The following is a 24,283-nucleotide window of genomic DNA, read 5'->3' as shown; positions in this document are numbered from 1 at the left end:
TAGGTTGAGAAAAGTCAGTACATTGAAATCCAAATAAGAAATTTAAAATAACTCAAAATACGCTGAGATAATCACTATTCACATTTTAATAAACATCTCCAAATTAATTTCTTATTATTATGCATTTCTATTTCTTAGATTAGTGGTAAGATTGAATGTCTTTTCATATGTTTATTGTCCACTTGGGAATTGCTTATTCATATCCTTTGCTTGTTTTTCTACTGAATTGAGAAAGAAACTAATCAGTGGTGAAATCCTAAGGGTAAAATAATTTTGACCTTGATTTAAGACAACTGTGACTCCTTTAGAAAATACCTCTCTTCTGATTTATGATATTGGACAAATGTGACTCAACTACAACTTTCATTCTAAAATGATCTACTTAGAGGCTTGTTTAGATGCTTTTCAAGAATTAATACTTAATCATTCACACCGATACAGAAAAGTTTGGAATGGAACAGGGAGAATAAAAAGAGAAGAAAAGCTTGTAAAAAAACCTCCTACGAAGATAATATATTAATGAGCTATTCTGATTTTTGTTTGGAAGTCTGTTGTCCCAAGCCATAGATTTTAGGTGCCTTTTTCTAACAACGGTCTACCTTTGATTTGTATGCGATACTTTAGGTATCTCATAACACACTTTTATTTTTGTAGCTTTTTTGGTCTATTAGTTAGCTTAATTTTATAATGGCAGGTCCCTAAAAGGAAATAAATTTTATATTCAAATAATGAATATAATTTATGTATAATGCCATATTTTTTCTATTTTTATAAGTATTCATGCTAGCATATAATATGCTATTTTTATTCATAAGGCTATCTATAAATTACTTGCATAGTAATATGATCTCTGTTCCATTATTTTATAATATTCTTTTTGGAGGGTTAAATGTTCATAGTTCTACATGAGATGATGCTTAACACAGAATCTATCGGTATATTCCAAGCTGAACATGGCTCTCAGACATCTGTTTACACCTTCCCTGTTATGAACATATACACAATCCCACCCACCACCCCTGCCACACAAACACACATACATAATACACAATGAAAACTGCTGTAGCATTATCTTTTGTTGTAGATGTTTAAGAAGCCAAGCATTGCAAATTCATTTATTTTTGGACTTAACTGTTTGTTCTTTTTTTTCTTGGTTCATCTAGACAGATTTTATCTGAATAAACAAGTTAATTCTTTTTTTAAACAATTTTATTGAAGTACAGTTGACCCTTGAACAACACAGGTTTGAACTGCATGGACCCACTTATACACGAATTTTTTTCAGTAAATACTACAGTACTACACAAGCTGCAGTTACTTGAATCCCTGAATCCCAAACCGTGGATACTGTGGCAGGCTATAAAGTTATACACAAGATTTTCGACTGTGCAGAGGATGGGTGCCCCTAACCCCCGAGCTGTTCAAGGGTCAACTGTGCAATAGATATAATTATACATAAAGTGTACAATTTGCTAAGTTTTGATAAATCTATACACCTGTGAAGTCATCACCACAGTCAATATAATGAACGTTTTCATCACCCCCAAAAGTTTCATCATGCCCTACCAACCCTGTCCCTAGGCAACCACTGATCATCTCTCTGTTTCTATAGATTGGCTTGCATTTTCTAGAATGTTATATAAGTGGAATCATGCAATATATCCCTCTTTTTGCTTATCTTCTTTCACTTAGCATAATTATTTTGATATTTTTCCATATTGTTATGTGCATAAGGAGTCATTTTCCTATTTTGTTACTGAGTAGTTACCCATTGCTTGGATATATCACAATTTGTTGATGGGCATTTGTGTTTTGAGTTTTGGGCTATTATGTATAAAGCTGCTATGTTCATTTGTGTATAAGTCTTTGTATGGACATACAGTTTCATTTCCTTTAGAAAAATACCTAGATGTGGAATGACTGGATCACATGGTATGTGTATGTTTAACTTTTAAGAAATTAGCTATTTTCCAAAGTGATTATACAATTTTGCATTCCCACTAGGAGTGCCAACATTTGGTATGCTCAGTCGTTTTAAATTTAACCATTCTAATAGGTATGTAAGAGTATCTCATTGTGGTTTTACTTTGCATTTCCCTAATGACTAATGATGTTGAACATCTTTATGTGTACTGATTTACCATCTACTTATCTTCTTTGTTGAAGTATCTATTCATATTTTACCCATTTTTCTATTAAGTTGTTGTCTTACTATTGAGTTTTGAGAATTCATTTTCTACTCTGGATACAAGTCCTTTATCAGGTATAAGCTCTGCAAATATTTTCTCCCAATCCATTAATTTTTTTTTCATTCTCTTAAAAAAAAGGAAAATCTGAAAAAGTGCCTTTCACAGTTTTTCAAAGAGCAAAAATTTGTAATTTTGATAAAGTCCAATATATCATCTTGTTTTTTCATTTTATGAGCCATGCTTTTTTTAACGTCTTTATCAGAGTATAATTGCTTTATAATGTTGTGTTACTTTCTGCTGTATAACAAAGTGAATCAGCTATATGTATTTATGTATCCCCATATCCCCTCCCTCTTGCATCTCCCTCCCACCCTCCCTAACCCACCCCTCTAGGTGGTCACACAACACTGAGCTGATCTCCCTGTGCTATGAAGCAGCTTCCGACTAGCTATCTATTTTACATTTGGTAGTGTATATATGTCAGTGCTACTCTCTCACTTCATCCCAGCTTACCCTTCCTCCTCCCCGTGTCCTCAAGTCCACTCTACGTCTGCGTCTGTATTCCTGTCCTGCCCCTAGGTTCCCATGCTTTTGGTATCATCTTTGCCTGGCTCAAGGTCACAAGGATATTCTTCTTTTTTTAAAGTTTTATGGTTTTAGGTTTTATATTTCACTCTGATCTATTTTTGTATGTGGTAGAAGATGTGGATTGAAATTCTTTTTTGCAAATGGATAACCAACTGTTCTAGCATCATTTGTTACAAAAACTCCTTTCTCTACTGAGCTACTTTTGCACCTTCATCAAAAATTTGTCCATATATGTGTGGGTGTATGTTGTACTCTCTATTTTGTTCCCTTGTTTACTGATTTTAATCACCTATTTGGTAAATATTTGTTAGGTCTATTTGAGAGGAAAATAGAACCAAATTGTAGGATAACAGAATTTCATTGCAGTGGAGACAGTTACAGAAGGTGGATCTTCATCCTTGGCCTTTCACTTCTGCTCTCAAATATCTGAGAGAAAGAGACAAATGACAACAATAATAACCTAGAAAACCAATCAACACAAGAAACATCAAATGCTCTTCTAGTTTCTGGAGTTGCCAGTGTGTAGCTGTCTATAATCCAGCCACAGGAATGGTAGCTAGCATTATTCAGGAGTACAAATAATGCCTCTGTTTTTCTCGCCTTGGTTAAGAGAGACCCCTTTGGTAAAATTAAATAAACAGCTTTTTCAAGCTGTTCATAAATTGTGGTTTAAAAAGGAATAGTAATAAAAATTGCTTAGTATTTCACACTACTGTTTTTCAAATCAAAATTATATCATTCCATACTCATTCCTAAAATAAGGGTACACACAAATGGTATGTAGCTATAACATTTTATTTTTTTATTTTTAAGAAACTTGATTCAATAAACATATCAAACTTTGTACCAATGAACATGCATCATCTTTTTTGACACAAATGGAATATTCCCCCATAACATTTCATTTTTAAAAGGAAATATTTGTGAATTACATTTCTGGCATTATAACCTTAACTGCATGGAATTTAAGAGGACAGTTACAATTAATGCAATAGCAGAAAAGGAAAATTAGTTACTAATTTGTATATTTATTCTAATGCTAGTTTTCAACTTAAAAATAGCATACATTGTTCAAAAATGTAAATCCACATCACAGAGAAACACTTTTACAAGGACACTCAAGAATCTTTTGCCCACAGTACTCATTTGAAGAATTCTCACATAAAAACTCAAATAAAGCAAACCTTTTTAATTGCAAGTTTGGAAGCATTTTATTTCATTCGACTAAAAAGGGAGGAAAAATTCAAAGGATTTGAATGGTGAGCAATGTCCATGCATGTATGTATGACTACAATAACTATTTTTAAACTTTGTATTATATTTGGACAATGTAGAACAAGCCCAAATGATATTTTCTGCCATTTTTCATCCAGAATACCCAAATATATTTAATTAATTTGATTAAGTGCATCCTCTAAGAAAAAGTAAGTCTTACAGAATTGCAAATATTCCTGCTGGTGGGAACAAATACCTATTCCACAGCCCTTCAGAGGTGATGGTCATTTTTGTATCAAAAAACATACACATAATTTTAAAAACCCTTTCTTGGAGTTTAAAAGAGTAGAATCTCAATAATAATCGAGTTTCAGCATTTGATTTCCTTAGTGAGACTTTATGACCTAAGTGATTTTAGTACAGGTTCTGGAGTCAGAATTGCTGGGCTTGAATCCTGATTTTTCCTCTTACTAGTTGTATTAGATATTGGGCAAGCTAACTCACTTTTATTACCTCTATTTTTTCCTCTCTAAAATGGGGCTATGGACTTTCCTCGTAGCACAGTGGTTAAGAATCCACCTGCCAATTCAGGGGACACAGGTTTGATCCCTGGTCCAAGGAGATCCCACATGCTGTGGAGCATCTAAGCCCGTGCGCCACAACTACTGAGCCTGCACTCTAGAGCCCGTGAGCCACAACTACTGAGGCCTGCATGCCCTAGAGCCCGTGCTCTGCAACAACTGAATCCACGGGCCACAACTACTGAAGCCATGCACACTATGGCCCGCATACTGCAACTACTGAGCAACTGCTGAAGCCCAAACACCTAGATCCTGTGCTCCACAACAAAGAGGAGCCACCGCAATGAAGAGCCTGTGCACCACAACGAAAAGTAGGCCCTTCTTGCCACAACTAGGGGAAGCCCGCACACAGCAGTAAAGATCCAATGCAGCCAAAAATAAAAATTTAAAATAAATTAATTTAAAATTAATTTAAAATAAATAAAATGGGACTAAAAATGGCACATAGACCTCAAATTCAACATTGTTTACTATTTTGCATAATATTATTGATCAAGAGTATGTGTAAAGGAACCTTTCTAATATAGTCTCAAGCCACTCATAGCATTTATTTGTGACTATACTGTGAATTCTATTTTGGAAGCAGCATGGGACTCTACAAATAGAGATTTTCCAACTCAAATATGCATGAGGGTGGAAATTTCATGGATGTTGGCAACTCCTTGATATTAATAATAATATTAGGTCCTGATAGCTCTAAAGTCAAATAGCCACTCATCCTGCTTGGCATTGTCTGCCTACAGAATGTCTCCTGTTATTTCAAAGAAAAAAAAATCAACACAATTTTAAATAAAATTCAAACCAAGTATTGTTTTAGTGTTTTACAGCACACACAGCCCCCTTTCTTTCTTGAGAGCTTTCAAACTTCCTGATAGTCCTAAATTATACATCTTCATTATCTAAACCTCAAACTCATATCTTATGTTTATTTTTGATACCTTTTATTTTTTATTCCATTATAAAGGTTAAGAGTATAAAATTTGCATACAATTAATTACATACATCTTAAATATAATAAAATAACTTCCAATTCTGTTCTTGATATTAATAACATATTTTTTTAAACTTTTTACATATTGGTTAATTATAGAGTACTGTGCACTGTGACTTAATTTTAAATACCCACCTAATACCTTAGATTTTCCTGTCTCGTTTCTATTGCTTAGAGTATTGGTGTCAAGCCTACCTAACAACTGGTGAAAATATTGTCCTTGTTGGAGGTGGAAGGGATTTTAGAAATGATTGAGTCCAATCTCCTTATACAGACTGGGAAAACTGAGGCCTTCCTTATTAGATGGACATTCTATTACTTTCCATGTATTCGTCACTACAAACAATTCTGCAGTTAACACACTTTTACATATATTCTTATGTATGCAAAAAGTCATTTTCACAAATGTTAATGTTTTGGGTTTAGGGGCAAATTAAGGGGTGAATAAAGATTGTTCAGGTCCTCTAATAATGGATGATTACCCTAAGCATAAGCATTGTGTAGTAAGTATACATAGTTGTCACTGAATAATAATAACTAACTTTATTTATCACTTTCATATATCAGACACTGGACTAAGTGCTTTATTTTTAGTATTTTAATGAACCCATTGAGGGGTTCATTATCATCCTTATACTATCCTGTATGACATCTTCATCTCATCCTTAGTATTATATCCTCAATGAGGTTACTGAGACTAAGTGATTAACTTGTCCAAGATCACACAGTTTATAATCAAAAAAGCCCTGATGTGAAACCAGATGGTTTGATTCCAGAAGTTGAGTTCTTAACCACTCTACTATACCATCTTTAATGAACAGAAGTGAATGAACTCTTGGACAGAGGTACTAGAACTGGAGTTAAGTGACAGCCCTGGCCACTTTTCCATTCCTCTGGTAATAGTTATGTCCTCATGGTATTAGCACCTGTAGGGGCATCAGTACTCAAGTTCCTCTGACTTACAAGAGACTTAGCTTGAACTGACAAGGTATACTAGAACAAGCTAGTTTAATGAAAAATATGGTTTTCATTAAATTTAACATGCCTGATGACTTTATTTGGTTAACAGCCAAACACTGGGAGGTCAGAGCTTAAAGTAAATGCCAATGTATTCAATCCACAGCTAAATGAAAAATATCCTAGGAATTTTTCCATTTAGTATCCCCAGCAGCAAAGGAAACTGTACTTCAAGGAGCCTGAAGATACGACCTGAAGCTACCCATTGAAAGCAGGAAACTCCCTTGAAATCTATACATTTTATCTATATGTTTCCTTTCAATATTTGACTTGTGTTCCATAATTTATTGACATAGTTTTTATATAAGATTCCTGGTCCCTGAGTAAAACTGACACCCAGGATGATGCACTATGATGATCTGCTCCATTTTCCTGTGTTTCAGGCAACAGCACAGGCTCTGGGGTCAGACTGCCTGGATTTAAATCCTTCCGCTTACTGTCTGTATAACCCTAGACAAGTCACACATCTCCAACTCTCAGTTTTCTTTTAAAAAGAGGATGATGATAGGAATAGCCCTATTGGGTTGTTACATAAGCATTAAGGGGCTAATCTGTATAAATTATTTATTCATATGCATAAAGGTTCTATAAGTGCTGTCTGTTATTATACTATTCACAGGGCCGCATAGGGATTCCTATCCCAGTTAAGTAAGTATGATCCAGGGCCAAGGCTAATAAGTTTAATCAGCTTCAGTTGCTGTGTTTTATATGTGCACCATACCTTTCAACTTAGAAGAGAAGTTATATTTGCCTTGTGACCCAAAGTCACATTTTGTTGTTAAAGTGAGAACTAATATCCTTGGTTTATTGTCCACTGTGGCAGACTTTTCAGTTAAATTACATGCTTATCATGTAGTAAAGACTATGCTTCAGCAAATCTAGTTAGTATTAATACTTTCAAGGTGAAGATAGCTAACTCTTCACTCTTCTGTAACTCATCAATGAAAGAGAAAAGGCGAGGAAATGACATCATGACTGACTACAAGCAAGTAAATGAACAAGATGGCTAATGAACTCATTGTTTTAGTTATCAAAAAATCGATTTAATACAGAGAAAGAAACAAGAAATGCAACCATAAACTCTTCAGATCCATAACTGTGTTTTAGTGACTCTTTTAAAACAGTTGTAACCAAAATTTCAAAATTATGATATTGACCAGTTTTGTCTGTCTTGTTTTATAACCAATGTTTGTCTGTCTAAAAGACTAATTAAGCATTGTTTGTTTAGAGGTAACCAAATACTCTAATTAACACAATTTCATTATCTGGCATCATGAGAATGTGTCTAGCCTTCTTTGGAAGAAAGCTTAAAAATGGCAGAGGCAGAATTACATGAATTATTAGACTACATGACCAATCTGCTTACAGTGCTCTCCATGCTGCCCCTTAGCTTCTAATATATGCTATACATAGTGTTTTGAAAAGTCTTCCTGAAAATACTTATCCTATTCCTATTCTAATCCCAAAGTTTTGGTGATACTCCACTGTCTGGAATCAGATCTGTGCCCATAAGCATAAGCTGTATCTGGTGACCTTGGGCAAATTTTTCAACTCCCTTTGCCCCAGTATCCTCATCTGTGAAATGAGGGTACTAATAGTACCTTCCTCATAGAACCATGGTGAGCTTTAAATAAGATAATACATGTAAAATGCTTTGAACATGGTGAGTGCTCTATCAGTGAATTCTTCCTTACTAAACTTATCTTTTCCAGGAATGCTTGCCCAGTGGGATGTAGTTCTTCAAGTCTTCATTTATTTCAGGGCTTATTTACTGAAGCTACATTGAAGTTTTGTATACTTTTTGATAAACATTATAACAGAACCACATAGCCACATTTCTTTTACAAACACACGTTCTTTCCCCAAGTATACTTTAAATTTCCCTAGGACAGGGACTGAGATATTTTCTTGTATGTAACTCTCCATCCTCACACAGAGTATTGCTCTGCACAAGAACAAACTTAGTACTAAAAAACCAACTTCTTAAACTAATGAATGGATTCCTGAGAGCAGGAGTGTTTTTACTTGCTGCTGAAGTAAAAAACATTTTTAGCCTTTAATTACATCCTATTTTTATTTAACATTTGTCCCATCTCCTAAGTATGCCAGATTTACTGGTGCATACCTGCCATGCAGCAAATCACATTAGTTTAGTACATTTTCAGTATTTAAAGAATTAGTTTTTAGCAACCAACTTCTAAATAAGAGCACCTCACATACTTTATTAATAGCTAGGAGACTATGCAGAGTCTTTAGAAGAAAAATTCTGGAATTTAATGAGGATCTATAATATTAAATTAAAATGTCTCTTTACTTAACCCTCTGTTTCATTAGTATTTTCTTTCATAAGACAAGATTTCTAGAAAATAATTATCTGAAAATTTCTTTACAAATAATCGGCATTTAAAGGAAAATATATATCAAAATATCAGGGCATCTCCTTTTAATAAATTGTACTCTGGATATCATAAAAATAGCCACAAATTAAGTTTCAGCTAAGTCAGATGAATAAGCTCTAGAGATCTGTTGTATAATATCATACATATAGTCAACAATAATGTACACTTAAAATTTGTTAAGAGGATAGATCTCATGTTAAGAGTTCTTATCACAATAAAATAATTTTTTGAAAAGGCTACTCTGAGAACCAGATTTTGTTTGTTACCAGAGCCTTGCTGTTTGAATTAAGCATCTCCATGTCACATTGAATTTTCCTTTCTTGTAGCATATTAAGAAACAAATTCCCCAATTTCTTTATTATTTGAAAGGTACTTTTCCTTGAGAAGTCAAGTTTTTTTTTTTAACACAAAAAGCAGTTATTGAAGCATTTAAATGATTGGAAAAATGCCAGAAACTAGGTCTTGAAAACACATCTGCCTTGGTAACAGAACAAAAGAGCTGATTCTCAATATGTGTAAAAGATGACCACAGTAGAGTGCCAAATGAAAAAGCCAAGTTGCAAATCAATATCTGCAGTATGATCTCATCTATGTAAAAAATACATATAAAAAGGTACATATATGGAGTGTGTGTGTGTTTTCATACTCATAGAAAAATGTCTGAAAATATACACACCAAACTGATGTAATTAGGTAGAAGAAAAAGCTTTAAACTTTTATTTTCTATTCTGAAGTACTTTTTGAATTTTAAAATAATGAGCATATATTATTTTTGTAACTAAAAAGGAAAAAGTTAAGGCAACAATGAATAACATTGTTTGCACAAAGTTTGGGTTGTTGTTTAGTCAAGCAAGGTTTATATGGAGAGCTTGAGTACTGTCCCAATTATTGCTTTTGCAAAGTATGAAGTATCTTTTGCTTGAGCAGCACTTATATAGCCTGATCTGTATATATTTCTTTCATTCAAATTGTTTCCTTTCCTCTTATTTCAAAACTCATATCATTTTTCCTAGTGACTTGTACAACCATTTTTAATGGAGAAAATGACTCTTGCTTCTAGAGGCTCAGGTTGCCTGGAAAATGAAGGTCATGAGTAGATTAACCATTCTTCTGAGAAGTTTATTTTTAGCTTTGTGGGGAAAACTTAGGCCAATTCTTACAAATAACTATTTGGATTTTGTGCTATCCTTTCTTAACTGTGGTTTTGTGATGATTTGAAGAAATTTAAAGCCATAAAATATTGCTTGATCATAAAATCACTAGGCAAATTGCATTTTTCTGCAAATGATGTACATATAATTTAGCTGCAAATGATGTACATTTATAATACGCTTACTAAGAGATTCTGTTTAACTCAGTAAAAGACATATGCTTACTGGACTGAAATTTGAAATCACTGAACCAAAGTTATTATAAAATTGTAAAAATTAATGGGATGCATATTTCAGAGAGATAGCTATGACAACTGATAAAGTATTCTAGTTACTGTTCCCGTCTATACTCTCTTGCATTCTGTCATTTCACTATTTCAGACCACTGTTATTTTCCACCTGGATTATTTACCTCATCCTCGTCATCTGTCTCCCTACCTCAAGCTCTCTTGCTTCCCTTCCAGCCTATATTCTATTGTGAAATTAACCTTTCTAAAATGCCATTTTCATCATATCATACCCTTCTTGAAAATCTACAGTGAATTCTTATTGAAAGGCAGAGTGGTGTAGGGAAAAAAATACCAGTTTTGAAGTCAGACAAACTAGAGTTTGAGTCTTGGTCATGCCATGCAGCCTCTGGTAAGTAATTTTATAGAAATTAGATTCCAGAATCAAACATACCCACATTTGCCACTTGCTAGCTGTCTGGCATTGGGAAGTTACTTAATTTCACTAACCCACAGTCTCTTTATCAGTGGAATGTGGAAAATAATATATAACTATATCAATTAGGACTTTTCAGTTGCAAGCACCATAAATCAACTCTGGCTATTTTATTCAAAGTTTAATTCATTGGAAAATAACAAGGTATCATAGAATCTGTGGAAAGCTGGTGAGTCAGGTCTGGAAACAGGCAGGAACTGAAGTAGCTCTGAATACCTAGGAAGCAGAAAACACAAGGGCCTCATAACCAGAATAGTCTAATCATGATGTTGAGGATGAGATAAACTGAAACTTCAGTCACTTTCAATTTAATTGCTTGCCCCTTAACTACAATGTGGTAAGGCCTCTAGTTACAGTCCCACTGGATTCTTCTCAAAAGAAAATCAGTGCTATGAGACTGAGGGAATGGATCCCCAATATCCAACATACAACAAGTGCCCACTATGCATATAAACCACAAATCACATAGTAAATGCTCAGTAAATGACTATTTTTTTTGTTTGTTTGTTTTGTTTTTTGTGGTACGCGGGCCTCTCACTGTTGTGGCCTCTCCCATTGCGGAGCACAGGCTCCGGACGCGCAGGCTCAGTGGCCATGGCTCACGGGCCCAGCCGCTCCGCGGCATGTGGGATCTTCCCGGACCGGGGCACGAACCCGTGTCCCCTGCATCGGCAGGCGGACTCTCAACCACTGTGCCACCAGGGAAGCCCAGTAAGTGACTATTTTAACAGAATAAAGTCTGGACAACTTAATCAGGCCTTCATGGCCATTCAATTTCTGACCTCAATCCACTTTTCTAACTTAATTTTCTCCCAAATCCTCTACATAAACCCTGAATTCTCATCTCTGCCCTTCTCAGTCCATTTTCCCTGCCTGAAATCTTCTCAACCTCTCTCACTTTTTAATATCCAACTTATCTCTTCTAAGGCTCAGTTTAGCTCTTTTTCTGATCCTGGACTCACTGGTTTTGTTTCCTCATTTTTTCTTAATCATGGATTGCTTCTTGACATCCTTTTTGAATGGTAGTCTTGTATTTGCTAACTCTTTATGTGGCCAGCTTGATTATAAACTCCTTCAGAAGAGAGATCATGTATCATATATTTCTTTGCTTCCTTGATGGCACTGAATCCAGTGTTTTACACATAGTAGGCACTCATAAACTTCTGATAAACAAATGCAAGAATTGCAAATTATTAATTTAAATCAACATTCATTTAATGATCACCTTCTGTATACTCAGCACTGTGTTGATTGTTTTGAAGGTATAGGAAAAAAAACTATGAAAGTTGCCTTTGATATAGCTCACAGTTTAATTTAGGAGAGAAAAAAATAAAAGCATGCAGTATCCCAGGAGCAGTTATATTAATAAGTAAAACATATCATGTGAAAATGTTTTATATTGGTACTAAGGGTATGAGAAGATGTAAAAAGCAGGAATAACTAATAGTTATGGGAAAAATGAGAAGGAAAGTTTATTGAGGTGGAGAAGTTAGCAGGGAGTAGTCTGAAACATAACTGGATATATGAGGTTAGAACTGGGAAAAAGCTTCACAGTCAGGGCTGGAAATATAGGCTTGTGACTCATTGTTATGTAAGGAGTGTTAGTGTAAATGAAGAAATTATGAAAATAAGGTAAGCCTGAGGAAAGCCATGTAGGTGACATAAAGGAAGTCCACCAAATTATTCCATTTAAAATATCTCTGTGTTTTTTTAAAACAGATTTATTGAAATGCAGTATGCATACTATAAAATTCACTCTTATTAGTGTATAATTCAATGATTTTAGTAAATTAATAGAATCGTGCAACAGTCACTGCAATTCAGTTTAAAAATTTTTCCATCATCCAAAAATTCTGTGATACTCATTAGCAGTTAATCTCTTCTCCTATGCCCAGGCTTAAGCAAATACTCTTCTGTTTTCTTTCTCTGTAAATTTGCCTTTTCTATACATTTCATATAAATGGAATCATATAATATGCGGTCCATTTTGTGTAGCTTCTTTCACCGAGCATGTTTTTGAGGTGTATTCATGTTGTAGCATGTATCAATAGCTTGTTCCTTTCAAGTGATTAATAGTATTCCATTGTGTAAATATATCACATTTTGTTCATCCATTTACTAGGTGATGGACATTTGGATTTTTTCCAGTTTTTTTTTGTTATGGATAATGCTACTATGAATAGTTACAACATGCCTCTGTATGGACATATATTTTTGGACATATATCTTTGTCTCTTACGGTTAGATTCCTAAAAGTAAAATGGCTATTATATGATAAATTTATGTTTAACTTGTTAAAAAACTGCAAAATATTTTCCAGAGTGTCTGTACCATATTATGTTCCCACTAACAATGCACAGGTGGTCTGCTTTCTCTGCATCCCCAACACTTAGTACCATTTGTATTTTTTAGTGTAGCCATTCTAGTGGATATGTAGTAGTTTCTAATTGGGATTTTGATTTACATTTCCCTAATGACTAATCATGTTGCATATCTTTTCATATCCTTTTCAGCTATTCATAACTTGTTTGATGAATTGTCTAATCAAATCATTTGGCTGTTTTTAATTAGGTTTTTGTCTTTCTAATAATTATTGAGTTGTAAGAGTTATTCAAATATTCTGTATACTAGCTTATTTTATTATTTTTTTTAAAAATTTGCCTTTCTCTTTTAATCCCATCCCTGCTCCAATTCTAAAAAATGTCCGTAGAAATTAAACACAAGGAAGCTCAAAGAGCCAAGGCAAGCCAGCCCAAGAGTAGCAGGCTCCTTCCCACAGGGGCCAAAGTATGGGTGCTGTGGTGTCCACTCAGAGCCTGGTAGTTAAAGCTGCTGCAGAAAAAGGTAGTTCCAGAAGCTAGCAGTAACCCTGCCCAGAGGGACTTTCTGCACAGGAGCACCCCTAGCAGGGCCAGGCAGTGTAAAAAGTGGTGTTTGTTGGTCTTGTGAAAGAGCTCCTTCCTGTAGGCATCCAGGAACTGGGCTAAGTGTGCCCCATAGGAGGCCAAGCCTAAGGCCCCCACTCAGGACAAGGCACCCAGGCAGCAGAAAGCAGCCCCTGCACTGGTCATGGCTGTGTATCTGCAAGCTTTTTATTAGATCTGTCATTTGCAAATGCTTTCTTTTAGTCTGTGGCTTGTACTTTTATTTTCTTATTGGTGACTTTGGAGGAGCGAAAGTTGATACATTCAAATTGATCATTTTTTTCTTCTATGTATCATGCTTTCAATATTATATCTAAGAACTCTCTGCCCTACTCAAGGTCACGAATATTTTCTATTAGAAGTTATATATTTTAGCTCTTAAATTTGGGTCTGTGATCCATCTTGAGTTAATTTTTAATTTTCTGTATATGTACGAATTAAGGGTCTAATTTCTTTCTCTAATTTTTTTTTTTTTTTGGCCGCACCATGCAGCTTGCGGGATCTTGGTTCTCCAACCAGGGATTGAACCTGTGCCCTCAGCAGTGAAAGCACCGAGTCCTAACCACTGGATCACCAAGGAATTCCCTCTCTATTTTTTTTTTTTAAATGTGGGTATCCAGTTGTCCCAGCTCCTTTGTTGAAAAAACTGTCCTTTCCCCCATTGAATTGTCTTGGTACCTTTGTTGGAAATTTACTGACCATAAATGTTAGAATTTATTTCTGAACTTTGAATTCTGTTCCTCTTATTTATATGCCTATCTTTGGGCCAATACTACACTGTCTGATTAACTGTGGCTTTATCTTAAGTTTTGAAATTGGGAAGTGTGAGCCCTCCAATTTTGTTCCACATTTTCAAGTTTGTTTTGGCTATTCTGGTCCCTTGTATATCCATATGAAATTTAAGATCAGCTCATCAATATCAGTTTCTGCCAAGAAGCCGGCTGGGACCTTGATAGGGGTTGCATTCAGTCTGTCCATCAATTGAGGATGAATTACTATCTTGATAACATTGAATCTTCCTATCTAAGAGCATGAAATATCTATTTATTTAGATATTCTTTAATTTCTCTCAGCAATGTTTTGTGGTTTTTAGTGTATAAGTCCTGACAGAACCTCTGTGCTGAATGAACTGGAGGGTGGAGTGTATGGGAGCAGCTCCAGGTCCTAATGCCACAGATTCCCACTGTTTGTAGTCCAAGGTCAGTGATGTTTCAGGAATAAACACTCCTCATATGGATATATAGTTTTGGTCAATTTCCAGAGTGATGAAATGGTTGCTTTTTAAATTTTGTCCAGGTTTATAGTGCTTTGGGGAAAGATTTCCTAACCTCCTCACCTAGCCATAGCCAGAAGTTCTAACATGTGTGTATTTTTATGAGAATCTGTGTTCCAAGCACTTCTAATTCCAAAAGCCCAGTGATAGAATATCTATTGAGTTATGCCAATTCATTCAAAAAACATGTTAAACTACCACTTGTCATGTAAAGACAAAACATATGGGTTACTGAATAACTTCTTTTGTATAGCATTGATTATGTGTTTAGAGTTGTGATGAAACAGTGACTGAAATTGACTGCATAATTTAATTCAAATAAACAGATATATCGAGCATTTCTTATGTGTTTGATACCACAGGAAACAATAGATGAATTATCATTATTGCTACCCTAAAGAAATTCTCCATGTAGTGTCAGAGTCTGCAAGTATGCATCAAGTCTACAAGTTTTCAGAGTCTGAAGTATCAATATCAGGTAGACAGCTAAGTGTGCATCCTTGGAGCCCCAGACTCAAAATCTCTATTTGGATGTCTAGCAGACATCTCAAAATTAACATGTACAGAAATGAATTTGCTCACCCCCTTTTAGTACTAATCTTCTTTAGTGACCCCATCTCAATAAATGGCACCTCTGTCTAACGAGTTCCAGATACTTGGTAGTTATCCTTGATTTCTTTTTCTCCCTTACCCCATATCCAATCAGTCACCAAATCCTCTTGCTTCTACCTCCAAAATAGTATCTCATATCTGCTCATTTGGCTCCTACTCCTAGTAGGAGCTCCAACATCCTAGTCCAGACTATCTTCATCGACTGCCACCACCCCATCCAAATTATCATACCTAGACACCTGTTCTGCATTCCTTCTTAAACCAAAATATCATTTCTTCATACATGGGACAAAGTGATCTTTTAAAAATGAATATATGATAACGTCACTTCCCTGCTTAAAATTTTCAGTGGTTCCACATTTGATGTACAATATATTACCCAGTTAAGTATGTTATTCAAGAGCCATAGCATTCCAGCCCCAACCTAGTCCAACTAACCATCATATCTCACCTAGACTAACGTTCCTTCTGTATCCAATCTTATCTCCTATCTCTTTTCCACATAGTAGAGAGAATGATTTTTCTAAAATACAAATATGAGCATGTCTCTGTTTCTCTTCTATTCAGAACTTTTCCCATGAGTTTTTGGACAAAGTTCAAAATCTTTAATATTGTCAATAAGGTCCTTCATTATCATGCCCCTGCCCATTTCCTCAGCATTATCCCATGCCACCATCACCATTAATCATTACCCTCCAGTCATATTAGCCTATTGTTTCTTGATGGAACCAAGCTCATTCCTGTCTCAGTACCTTCATAAATGTTTTTCTTTCTTCTTTGAATTGGCCCTCATCCTCTTTACCTGGCTCATGACTATTCATCTTTCAGGTCTTATTTTAAATCCCTCTTTCAAAAATAGGTCTTCCTTGATCCCATTTAGTAAGTACTAGCTATGTGCTGTTATCAAACCCTATGCATTTTCTTTATAGCACTATCACAGTTTTAATTATATAGTTATTTGTAGGTTATTTATTTAATATGAGTGGTCCTAAAATCTATGAGTTTAGGGACCGTGATTGTATTGTAATGTCACCAGCATTTTCTAGCACAGTGCTGGGCACATAGTAAGTACTCAATAAATATTGGCTGAATGAATTAGTGAACATGCCATGGCAACATAAAAGAGAAAGAAATTGTTTCCTGCTAGGAGGATCTGGAAAGTTGGGGATTAAAAGAAAGGTATTTTAGGCAAAGGAAACAACATGTTTGTACAAAGTCAAAGAGTTAGGAAAGATACTAGAATATTTGAGGAATAGTGAGGTATTTTATGTGGCTGAAGAATAGGGATTTCAGTGATACATGGAGGAAGAAGAGAGAATAAGAGGAAGAAAGTTAAGGAGAAATGAGTTTGGAAAAGCTCAAGATCAGGGTCATTCTGCCAAACTAAGGAATTCAAATTTAATTAAATAAACATTAGGGAGTGACCAACTTTAAAGAAAGGTGACTAGAGTTAGCAGTGTGGAAGATGGACGGGACACAAAAAAGAGTAAAGAATAATATGTATGCAAGTGGGGTATACGTGATACACAACATTTGCATAGCAATCTGTATTTTTTATAGCACCCTCCTAAAACCTTACCATTGTGTGTGTGTGTGTGTGTGTGTGTGTGTGTGTAATGTCACTCAGATATGCTTTAATTTCAAAATTTGTCATAGGTCCTCCTTTTATGCCCTCATGATATGATAATTCTTAATACCAACAATTATAAGAATATGAAATTACATCAGCCTGTAACATTTACCTTTTTGAGGTATGTTCACATATATTACCTTATTTGATTTTCACCCAAACCCATAAAATAGACAGAGACAACTTTTCTTATTTTGTCAATGTGAAGACTGGGCTCACAGAGGCTAAAAGAATAACCTAAGGTTATATAACTAGTATAGCTAAGATGCAGCATTAGAACCCTTTTCTAAATCCAAGGTCCTTCTCAATTTAAAATCCATGCATTTTAGTACTAATTTTACTGTTTTTGCTTTTTATAACTAATGCTTTTGAATAAAAGTTTCATAATGAGCTTCCATAACTTTGAAGTAACAACAAGGTTAGCTTTCCTCAAGTTGCTCTTTTGAAATACTTCCACAATCTATGAGGCCTAAACAAACACTGAAAAAATAATTTCCTAGATAAATGAATTATAAATACAGTCTTCATTAAAAAATAAATGTTGATTATCAGCCAGTGAAAAACACATATTTTAGACCTTTTAAAAAATCTTCAGATAAGAATGAGTGCCCACATAGAAGAATTGCATTGGGTTGGCAGGAAAGGAATCATCCCATTTGTTTAGAAGGTTAAGATAAGATCATAAAAAGCAAAAACAATACCAGACAAAGTGGAGTAGAGATGTAAAAAGATGGAAATGCCAATATTGCTGAACATCTTTTGGGAAAGATGATATGGCATGCTTATCATTTATAGTAATTTCATTTGGAATGTCTTTTTTAAAGACTTTATTTTTTAGAGTAGTTTTAGGTTTACAGCAAAATTGAGAGAAAGGTACAGAGATTTCCCATATACTCTCTGCCCTCCACACATGCATAGCTTTCCCCGTTATCAACATCACTCACCAGAATGGTATATTTTTTTAACCAAAGATGAACCTACACTGACACATCATAATCACCCAAAGTCTACCTTAGGGTTCACTCTTAGTGTTGTATATTCTCTGGGTTTGGATAAATGTATGATGACATGTATACACCATTATAGTATCATACAGAGTATTTTCACTGCCCTAAAAATCCTCTGTGCTCTGCCTATTCATCTCCCTCCCCCACAGCCCCATCCCTGGCAACCACTGATTCTTTTTTTTATTGTCTCCATAGTTTTGCCTTTTTTCTGTGCAATGGGGTCAAAAATTCAAGGTGAAGTTGATAAAAATTAAAAGCCATAGAAGATAAGCAACCTGCAAAATTAACCCGAGAGCCTGCTTGTGAGTAGATAATTCAATTTGGAAACACTCAAAGTTTTGGTTGAGCTGCAGGGAGGCATGAATAGAATGTGCTCATAAATTGAAAAGGTAAAATCTAATCAGTTAATGGAAGACTGAATTATCAGAAAGAAAATTACTACATTAGGGAAAATCATAGAACTAGCTGTGAGTTTACAGAAATGGCTAGGAAAGAGAATGCCCTGATAATCAGATTGGAATGCTCTAGTCCCCAACCCAATGGTGGAGATTGGTAGGTAGATCAAATTAAATCTTGAGGCAGTAATCATTAAGAATATCTACTGACTCCTTTTTTAATGATTCCAGGCTCACCATGGTAATTTATTATTATAATTTTGTTTTGTACATGTATTATCTAATAGATTCAGGATATGCTGGTTATCAAACTGAACATTCCTGTGTTTACAATATTTCCAATTATAAACTCATGGATGAGCATCTGATTTATACATTGATATGTTGTGACTTTAGTTAGTGTGAATTAGCCTCCCTCATTCTGGTACTACTGGCACACTGATAGAATAGTATAAAGTCTTACATAGATTGAAGCAAATATTATGTCTATATGGAAAAGCATGTGGGTGACATAATTTATCCATTTGCTATCAATTAAAGAACTAGGTGGTGATACAGAATATGCCTATGTTTCCTCTTATTTTTATTGTTTCTTGTTGAAATTTCCTCATGGCAATGTTTTTTTTTTACTTTCTACCATAATAACCTGAGGAAATTATTAAAATTACAAATTCAGAGGTCTTACTCCCAGAGACTATGATAATACTTGGTCTGGGATGAAGCATAGGACTCTGCATTTTTTTAAAATGACCTATATGATTCTGAGCTTGTGCATTAGTGGACTATACCTTGAATAGCACTGTTCTACAGAAAAATTTTCTATATTTTAATAAGTCTGTGGTTATTAAAGTGATTGTTCACTGCTGGGCAAAATTTCACAGATTTCTGTTAGGTTTCTGTTAACTGGGTAAACCAGTGACATCTGAAACCAGTTTCAGACCTCTGATTGGTCAGAACTGTGTATGCATATCACAGCAAGCATTGAGGAAGTGGACGACAGCTTTGTAAGGATAACCGACTTGGGGCAGGGCTAAGGAAAGACCAAATGGCTTCCATCTTCACTGTGCTATGTGCTGCAAGGTGAAGAATAGAAAATAAAATCCTCTGAGGTCCTCCCTGTTCAGCAACAGAAGCAAATAAGTAAGTGGTAATGCTGAGGCGTAAGCCTAGGTGATATTACCCCCTCCAAAATCTTACCATCTCCACATAGCTGCCCCAAATGAAACAATCTAAGTAAAAGCAATGTGCTTCCTATGGAAGTGCAACTTTTGAGTCCCTAACTTTCTCTAAGAACCAGATTGCTGCCCCTAAACACCTCTTACATAGAAATTTTCCAGCTTACTCTGGAAATCAGGAACTATTTAACTGAGGATATGCAACTGGAAGAGGATTCAGGAGATGGGGTGAGGGGAAAGTAAGAGCAGGAAATCGGTTGGTAGAGAGTGGTATAGGCTAGGATGACAAACAGGAAGTGGCAGAATTAGAGTTTGAATCCCTCAGACTCCAAAGTCTATATACTTCTTTATTAGATTTTTCTAACATTAGTGTGCATAATAATCACCTGAAGGCCATGGTAAAAATGTAAGTTCATGACCCCAGAAGTTATGATTTAGTAGGTCTTATATGGAGTCCAGAAATCTATATTTTTATCAAGTATCCTAGATAGCTCTGATGCAGATGGTCAGTGGACATACGTCAAGAAACATTTTCTCAGAGGAATAGTTGTCAAACCATTTGGTTTAAAGATTCCTTTACACTATTAGAAATTACTGAAGACCCCAAGGAGTGTTTGTTTATGTGGTCAAGAATATCTGATAAATAATAGTTATTTATATTTATGATATTAAAAACTAAAACTGAGAAATTTTAAAAATATTTATTAATCCATTTTAAAATACCAATAATAAGTCCATTAAATTTTAACTAGATAACATTTTGTGAAAAGTAATTATATTTTCAAAATTAAAAATATTTAATGAACAGATATGTATTAGTTTACGTTTTTAAATATCTTTAATGCTGACTTCATTATTCTCGTATCTGTTTCTACAATTTGTTGTGATATGATGTTTTGGTTGAAGTATATGAAAAAAAAAATTAGGCCTCACACAAATAACATAGTTGAAAAAAAGAGCACCCTGCAGACAACTTGAAAGGTTGTTGCAGACTCCCATGGGTCCTGGGACCACACTTTGAGTTAGTGTCTTAGAGTAATATCTATTATTGCTCTCAAAGGGTCATGTTGGTCAGTCTGTGTTGGTCATCAAAGCTTAGGGACACCAAAGAAAGTAGAAAATTAATTTATTCCTTAGACTGTTTTGGGTTGTTAAATTATTTCATAAAATTTACCCCAATATTGCTCTTTTATTAACTTACTTTGTAAATTTGAAAGCACTATAGAAATATAAAATAGGAGTCCAGGTGTTGGGGAAGAATTTTGTTTAAAGAAATTGGGTTTCAGAACAAAGATTCCTTTGAGGGTAGAGGAGTATCAATTGGCAATGAGGAAGGAATACATTAGGTGACCAATTATAGGCAGGAAAAGGAAAAGTATAAAAGCAGGGAATAATCTGTAGTTACTTATAGTAGATACTTACAACTGAATAAATAACTGTAATGGTGAGAAAGTGCTAATCATAACCTTTTAAGGACGGTTATTACTTTGCCTGAATAAAAGAACCTTTTCTTCTGGTCAGCATACCTCTTTAAATTTGGTTACATTTCTTTTTGTACTTTAAGTTTTAGTTCTATAACCTAAAACATACTGCAAACTTATGCAAGGACTTTAACAAATATTATCTCATTTCTTATCTTTGGTCAAAGTGGAAGAACCTGGAAAGCAGATTGGAAAGAAGCAGCTGGAAAAGTGAGAGGAAAACTGAATGTTTGTAATCTTGGAAGCCATTTGAGGTAAGTGTTTCCAGAAGGATGGAGTGAGTGATCCAGTCTGTCAATTGATGCTGAATGATGAAGTTAAGATAAAAATGAGAATTCATCATTAGACTTAGTGGCATGGAGATGATTAATGACCTGGACAACAAAAGTTCTGATGGATTGGTTGAGGTGAAAGTCCCATGGGTGTGGGTTCAAGAGAGAATGGGAAGAGAAGAGTTGAAAACTGTATACAGTAAGTCCCCTACATATGAAACTTCAAGTTGCAAACTTTCAAAGATGCGGAAATGCGTTCACATGTACAATCACATAAGTTCACGTGTCTGGTGTACAATTGTCACATGCGTGCACCCTCTCCAAGTGGTTGTGCGTTTGTGTACTTTACTGTACATTACTGTATAGAGTACAGTAGTACAGTATTTTTATTTCAAGCCACTATACTTTTCAAGGTACTATACTATAAGATTAAAAATGTTTTCTTGGGCTTCCCTGGTGGCGCAGTGGTTGAGAGTCCGCCTGCCAATGCAGGGGACGCGGGTTCGTTCCCTGGTCTGGGAAGATCCCACATGCTGCGGAGCAGCTGGGTCCGTGAGCCTTGGCCGCTGGGCCTGCGCGTCCGGAACCTGTACTCTGCAACGGGAGAGGCCACAGCAGTGAGAGGCCCGCATACCGCAAAAAAAAAAAAAAAAAGTTTTCTTTATTTTTTGTGTTTGTTTTTTTATGTACTATTTATGTAAAAAGTATTATAAACCTATTACAGTAAGGTACTATATAGCCGATTGTGTTAGTTGGGTACCTAGGACTGACTTTGTTGGACTTATGAACGCGCTTTCAGAATGGAACTCATTCGTAGGTAGGGGACTTACTGTAAACAGCTCTTTCCAGGAGTTGTAATAAAAGAGAACAACAGAGAAATGGAGCAGTAGATAAAAGGGGAAATAGGGTTAAGACAGGTGGTCTTTATTGGTTCAAATGAAACAGTAGCAGGTTTCTATGCTAATGTTTTCTTTTTAAGAGCTTCAGTAGTGAACACAATACACATAGATCTTTTCCTTATAGAACCCATAATCTAGTGAGCAGAAATGGTATTAAACAAATGATTACACAAATAATTAGATAATATTCATTGCAATGAATATTAAAAGGAAAAGCACAAAGTTCTTTAAGAGCATAATTGTCAGACTGAACTTTTTCAAGGACATCAGAAAAGACTTCGCTAAATAAATGTTATTCAAGTTGCACTTAGGGAGGGAGAATAGTACTTGCAGAGGCCCTGGGTAGAGTGAATATGGCACATCAGAGATACTGAAAGGCCATTGAGTTTGAAGTGCAGAGAGGGAGGAGGATGAGTGGGGCAGAAGATAAGGTTGAGGAAATAAGCAGTGACCAGGATTATTTAGGTTGGAACCCATAGCCTCATTTAGGATCTTTGGTTTTTATGCCAAGAGTATAGGGATCCTTGACTTTATGTGTTGGCCACAACAAAAGTAAACCAGCCAAAATTGAAATGTAAAAGGTGGAACAGATAGGAAGTAGAATGGAAAGGTGAGTTACATGACCATTGTTTATACTGCTACAGACAGGACATTAGGCCAAGTCTATTTTTGATTTCATAATCAGTTATTTTCCAATGTAGTCAATTTATTCAGCCTTCAGCAATTGAGAGATTTCTGTCTAACTGATCAAATCATACAGTAAACAGGTCCAATTTGTTTGTTAAGATGGCCCAAAACAACAGATCATTATCATTCCTTACTTCATATCTTCCAATGGCTCTCTCTTTTTCTCTCTCTTAAAAATTAATGTATTTTCCAACTTTTTATTATGAAATTTTCAGGCACATAGAAAACTTGAAAGACTTTTGCAGTGAACACCTATATACTCATAACCTAGAGCCAAAAACTTTTATCATTTTGCTGTATTTGCTTTCTTTGTTTTGCTGTACAATTTGAAAGTAAGTTACAGAACTCATGATGCTTCATATGCAATTTCTTCAGCTTGCATCTCCTAAAAATAAGGGAATTCTCTTCCATACTCTTAATATTATAATATTTAAGGTAATTAAAAATAATTCCCTGATGTCATCTAATACCTATCAATATTAGATATCTCTAGGTATCCCCTCAAAATCATTTTTAGCAGCTTTATTTAGGTATAGTTTTCACACTGTGAAAATTATTCATTTTAAATGTAATATTCAATGACTTACTGCAAATTTACAAAAGTTGTGCAGCCATCACCACAATGTAATTTTGGAACATTTCCATCACTCTAAAAAGAAACCTCATATACCTGTTTTTTACTGAACTGGGATAAAATCAAGGTTCATGCATGGCATTTAATTATGTCTCTTTAAATCTTCTTGTTTTTCTAGAGCAGTCTTCATTTTTTTCTCATGTAATTTTTAGAAAAGACCAGATGTTTGTTTTATAGAATGTCCCATATTCTGTATTTATCTGTGTTTACTTATTACATCATTTAACTTGTTTCTCTGTTTCCCCCATCCCCCAACCACCACCCAGTATTTTCTGTTAAAGTCTTGATTAGTTTCATTCTGACATATTTGGAATAAAGCCCAAATTTGTTAATTATCTCTCTCCTCTAACATGTAAACCCCATGAAGTCATGGACTTTATCTGTCTTGTTTAACACTAGTGCCTGGCTCATAGTAGGTTCTCAGTAAACATATTTTGTGT

The 24,283-nt window shown here is 35.0% G+C and overlaps 1 protein-coding gene and 1 pseudogene across 6 annotated transcripts in view; one reads left to right on the top strand and one right to left on the bottom strand.

Annotated features, from left to right (window-relative positions):
* Nucleotides 1-24,283, top strand: part of FAM133A (family with sequence similarity 133 member A) — a 61,133-nt gene that overhangs the window by 2,977 nt on the left and 33,873 nt on the right. For 5 of the 6 annotated variants that reach the window (XM_067023197.1, XM_067023202.1, XM_067023198.1 and 2 more), the window contains exons 3-4: nucleotides 14,271-14,386; nucleotides 21,519-21,605. The gene's annotated coding sequence lies outside the window, so the exon portion shown is untranslated. The remainder of the gene's footprint in view (nucleotides 1-14,270; nucleotides 14,387-21,518; nucleotides 21,606-24,283) is intronic. The other variant, XM_067023200.1, reaches the window with a different exon arrangement.
* On the bottom strand, nucleotides 13,584-13,925 carry LOC131747847 (transmembrane protein 256 pseudogene; annotated as a pseudogene).

The sequence above is a fragment of the Kogia breviceps genome, chromosome X (genome assembly GCF_026419965.1).
Source record: "Kogia breviceps isolate mKogBre1 chromosome X, mKogBre1 haplotype 1, whole genome shotgun sequence".
Lineage (NCBI taxonomy): Eukaryota > Metazoa > Chordata > Mammalia > Artiodactyla > Physeteridae > Kogia > Kogia breviceps.
The sequence above is the reverse complement of the archived record's forward strand: the minus strand, read 5'-3'. Positions and strand labels throughout refer to the sequence as shown.